Source organism: Anoplopoma fimbria, chromosome 16, assembly GCF_027596085.1.
Source record: "Anoplopoma fimbria isolate UVic2021 breed Golden Eagle Sablefish chromosome 16, Afim_UVic_2022, whole genome shotgun sequence".
In the NCBI taxonomy this organism is placed as follows: Eukaryota; Metazoa; Chordata; class Actinopteri; order Perciformes; family Anoplopomatidae; genus Anoplopoma; species Anoplopoma fimbria.
In genome coordinates, this window is record NC_072464.1 from 7294120 (window position 1) to 7299672 (window position 5553).

The 5553-nt window shown below is 40.4% G+C and overlaps 1 long non-coding RNA gene across 1 annotated transcript; it reads right to left on the reverse strand.

Annotated features, from left to right (window-relative positions):
• Positions 1 to 3917: 3917 nt before the first annotated feature.
• On the reverse strand, positions 3918 to 5080 carry LOC129105102 (uncharacterized). Its single transcript, XR_008531812.1, has 3 exons — positions 4977 to 5080; positions 4325 to 4439; positions 3918 to 4006 (listed from the first exon to the last, which is right to left on the reverse strand). It is a non-coding gene; the product is annotated as an uncharacterized LOC129105102 (long non-coding RNA).
• Between the last annotated feature and the right edge of the window lie 473 nt (positions 5081 to 5553).

The window sequence follows — 5553 nt, forward strand, 5'->3', positions numbered from 1 at the left end:
ATTACGTACATTTTTCATCGATTAAACTAATGCAGTGTGCAATTAAACATTTTACCACACAGGGGCAATATTTAAATTTGCGGCTCCTCCCCCGCAATAAACATCCCGCTTTGAACGGTGAACTCTTTACGCCTAGCAGCTATAAAAACTCCAAAATGACTATTAATGCAGGCTATGTGGAAAATGCGCCGACTTTGGCTCAGCCTGGCTGCAGGCCTCTTCCGCTACGTAGCTGAGATGGCTGCCGTTGAGTACGAAAAGTGTACATCGCCACACACTTCGCGATTTGACCGTTTTCAGTACACTTATTTTCACCCGATCTGAATCGGAACGCCCTACGTACTCAAACTTAGACTAGTAAGTACGGATAGTATGGATATTGGAACACTGCGATGTAATCATGAAGCGGACGAGGCCACGGCGAAGACTGGTGTGGGACCATTACCCGGGGATTCCACCGGACGCGTTACGGCAACGTTACGGCTGCGGCACGGAACGGCTGCGACTCTGCCCTGCTTGCATTTCCACCGGGCGCGTAACGGCAGCGCAGCGTTGCCTTGCGAGCCTGCCGTATTCACACGAGATCACGAGATCACGCGATAATCCTAAACCTAATGTACTCACCTTCCACTCCCAAAACTACTGCAATTAAATGCCACGCTTTGTCCTTCCGGCCATTGCCCTTATAAAAAGGATGATTTGGTACATAAATGACGTTGTGATAGGCTACATGAGCTGAGTATTGTGTTTTATTTTGAAAATTGACCGGATGCTTTATGGCTTTTACGTATTCACTTCCTGCCCTGCTCGATCTGCTCTGTTGAAATTGACGCGGTTCAGCAACGGCTTGCGGCAAAAATAGAAATGCTACGGAATGATAGCGCTGCGGCACGGCGAGCCGCTCCTGGGACGTTGCTGAGACGTTCTGCAGCCGCGCCCGGTGGAAATGGTCTCATTGATTAGAGTGGAACCTATCTGCTGCGGTGACCGCGGCCAAGACGTGCCGCAGCCGTAACGTTGCCGTAACGCGTCCGGTGGAATCAGGCCTTTATGATTTAAAAATTACTTCTTGGGGAGCACTATAGGCCTACCACTCAAGGCGAGGTTAGCATCGAAGCCCCTGGATTGTGGAAAGTTGTTCCCCCGCCTTGCCAAGTTAGCACGGAGGTATTTGTGCATCACGGCAACGTCGGTCCCCTCAGAGCGGGTGTTTTCGGCGGCTGGACTGACGGTCACAAGGCTGCGGTCGCGTCTGACCCCAGAGCATGTCAACATGCTCATCTTTCTGAACAGAAATCCGTAGACTGGTTGGTTAAGTTACAACATGATTGTTTTTTTGATATTATTATTGTTATTATTTTGGGAAGAAACTTGGGTTGTGTTTATTTTTAGTTATGTTTATGAGCACCGGCTTCGAGCTGCATGCTCCTTTGCTTAGAGCAGAGTAGCGCATAACTATTGAACGGATCCTGTTTAACTGAGTTGTTCATCTAATAATAATGATCCCAATGAGGAAAACACGCTCCATTTGTATTTTCATTTCATTTTGAATATATATATATTTTCTAATTTTAATGTAAAATATTAACGATTAATCGACTAATTTATCGTTAATTCTCCCGACGATCGACTAAGACAACTTAATCGAATGCCCATCCCTAGTCCTAACACAGAAAATGTACTATATTAGCCCCAAAATGTCAAGTTACAAAAAAAACTAATGGGAGGCAGGGCGGTTAACCCCACTTAGGATTTTTAAGTATACGTCCTGTCTTCTTATTGCAAATCGCAATAAGTGTTGGGTCAGGTTCTGCAAACTTAACTATATTAACTTTAAATGTGACTCAAAGCATGGTAGGTTATTATCCAATGTCAAGAACAAATTAAATAAATCAATAATTACTTAAACATTCAGTGATACTGAGATCAGCAATCGGTGAGCAGTAATTGGCCCAGAAAACCCTAATTGAATCACAGCTAATTTTGCTGCTTTATTTAACAACTTTCCAAAAAATCTACAAATTGCACATTTCCGGAATGCTCACCAATAGCGATGTTTCTGCCATTCAAACTCAAAAAGAAATGTACTCTCCGTCTCAGAGTAGGGCTGGGCGATATGGCCTCTAAATGATATCGCGATATTTTTTTGCTATATCGCGATACACGATATATATCTCGATATTTTGACATTTCCTCTAAAGCACTTAAAAATGCTTGATTTAACCCTTTGATGCATAGTCACACCAGTATGATGATTCTAGTAGTCCCTGCAACATATGTCTGCATTAAACCATTCTTATTTATACTGTATTCATTAGAGGTTTCTATTAGAACAATTTTAAACTTGTGTGCAAAAGGGGTAAATCACAACGAAGTTAAATTTAACAAAACAGTTTTTATTCAAGGCAATTGCAAAATGCACATAAGCTTTTAGCAGCTGGTAAATGAAAATAAATAATGCCACATGTAGATGAAGGCCTACACTGTAGCCTATTTCTATAGAGTTCAAGCTCAATGACCCGTAACAAAAACAGAAAAAGTGCAGAAACCCCATTACATTTCAAAACATAAATTAAAGTGCACTCTTTGTGCTTGTCACTAGACATTTTAAATTAAAGTGCACTTTTCAAATCAACATAACTTAAAATGCACTTTTTGTCAAAAACAGTGAACTAAAATGATTGTGTCCTGTGTGTTTGTGACAACCAGTCAGTACCAACAGGTTATCTAGAGGTTTTGTGCCAAAAACACAAGCCTAACGGCGTCTGGCTTGAGAGCTGCCCGGTGGCATGTAACTATATTCCCACTGGTACTAAATAATCGTTCCGATGGGGAACTGGTGGCGGGCACACACAGATACTTTTTCGCCACATTTTACTACTACTACTACCTTTTGTGGCAACGGATTTGCTGCATATTTTGCAGATAACCGTTGTTTGTGCAACATCTTCCTTGCGATAACCAAACCAGCGCCAGACGATGGATCCAGTGCTGTTCTTTTTTGGAACCAGTTCGTCCGCCTCGGCGCCTCCATCTTGCCCGTCTACGAAGAGCCTGGGCACTCCCTATACGCCCCATTGTACCGATTTTGGTTGTAGTTCCATGAGACATCCACTGGGGGTGATCGCGGGCGAGTCCAGATTGAATGGGAGTCTATCGGGCTAAACGGCTAATTATGCCTCTTTCACCTGCTTGTCGTTGAAATATCGCAAATTTTATTGTAGATTCCGCAAGTTCAATATAGATTATGGTTCAAAAGTCAAATGAGTGAGTACTTATGTCCTTTCGATTTCTTACAGTTTGGGCCGTTGTTGGCCGTATACGCTAGCATTCTGCTAATGAATGCTGATTGGTCAGGGACGGACTTGCGACTGATTACGACCAGAGACCCCTCTTGACGGCATCTGAAGCTGAAGCGCATCGGAAACATTATCTTAAGGAGGACTTTCCGTCGAAGTTATTTTTGCGTACTGTATTTATATTATATATATATATATATATTATACTATTATATGTTAATAAAAGGAAGTGCCGAAGTGATTCAGAAACTGCCGTAAAGCAGTACCTCTGACAGTGTGACGTCATCGCATTTTTTGAACACCTTTTTAGAACAGATACGTGACCTTAAAAAATGCAATATTCAGCTGAGTTTATTATTTTAGCCCCACCCTTTGATAGCAACTTTCAAATTACTTGACAAAAAATTACATCGTGAGAAAAGTGGATTCTGAGGATAAAACCCCGTTGGCTCCCATTCATTCTGGACTCGCCTACGAGCGCCCCGCATGGTCAAAGATTATTACTGCAACCAGTCCGGAAACCCGGAACTAACCCGCGAGTGCCAGTTCTCCTCATATTAGACATTCTCTGAGTATACTCGATATATCGCCCACCCCTATCTCAGAGTATTGTCTTGACTGGCATTCCTCCACCGATATAAGGTCTCCTTTATACTCCACGACAAAGGCACCTGGTTCGATGGGCTGGGTAGCAAAAACTCCTCTTCCTATAAGTACATAAATTAATAGATTGCTTTCTTACTTATTTGCAAAAAATATTTTGTCGTCTCATTCTTTGACATAGAGATTCATCCACATCTCTGATAAATGAATAACCATAAAAATAAAAATAAATATATATTGTAACCATTTACAATAAAATCGTATACAAATTTTAACCATAGCTGGTTATATTGGATTCAACAAAAACAGCAGCTAAATAACAGCTTTTAACCACAAATATTAAACAAGTTATTTTTTTTGTGTGTATGTGAAAGAAAAGTAGAGAGAAATGAACTGGTGTAATATGATCTGCTGCCTTCTACCTTTTTCGCTATCGATGTATTTTCCTTCAATTCCTGGCTTGTCCTTTGAGAGCAGAATGAATGATGTTGCTTCCTCAACAGGCTTTATTCTTTTTTTCCGGGTTGACATGGCTCCCTGAAAGTGATTTGGACATCATAAACCTTACACAGTAACCCAACATGCAAGAACAGCATCCCTATTGACTGTCTCATGATCTGTTTCGAGCAGTTACCAGAACCACAGTAGCTATCCAAAAAGGAAAAAAATAAAATGGTTCATAAACTGACTCTGATCTTCAACATTCCAGGGCTAGATGCTTCCAGTGAAGCCATAAAGATCCATGTGTAACATGTACATGGTTTATCTCTAAACACAACAGCCACAATAAAATAGGAGTTGTAGGAGAAAGTCAAGAAGTTAACACAAAGACTTCACTGACTTGTTAATTTATCACTATTTAAATAATTCAAATTGATAAATATACTTGTTATGTGTATATTATATATAATATGTGACTATAACCTCAAAGTCTAGCTAGCCCAATGATTCTGGTAACTTGTAGACAGAAAATTGTAAAAGCAAGGATAAATATTAATTAATCTGTTCAACATAATAAACGAATACAGATAACGTTATCTTGCTCCTTTAACGTTTCTGAGTAAATCCTCTTACCTTTCTAGCATGTGTGCATGTCGTTTTTCTTTTATATTTCACTGAATTGAGACAACTACTGCTTATGTTTGCATTGCATGTGGCGGCCTAAAATGGCCGCGACGTCCCACAATGCATTGCGGCGGAACTTCGCTAATGAGTGCTCCAACATGCTAATAGGATAACTTACACAACTAGACACTCTTATAAACAACACGGCTTCAACCGAATGTGAAGTTGTAGATAACGTTATGTTAGTGAGCTATTTAGCTAGTGCACGGCAGCCAACAGCTAATATCAAATGCACTATTTAGGAACAAGCAAATCTGTACTAGCACTGTAGCTAATGTTAGCCAACTAGCTATTGGTGTAAAACAGCATTGTATTACATTTGCTTACATTATATGTACAGTAATATCACTGAATATTTTCCGAATAATTTTGACTTAATCAAATGAATAACACCTACCTGTTGTCCATGGTACACATGTAGTTAAATAACATCATAACAAAGAGAAGTCTTTTAGTCAGTAGCTTGTATAAGTCCAATGAATCTCTATAAACTCATGAAGGAGAGAGATCGTCATCGCTATTTCTT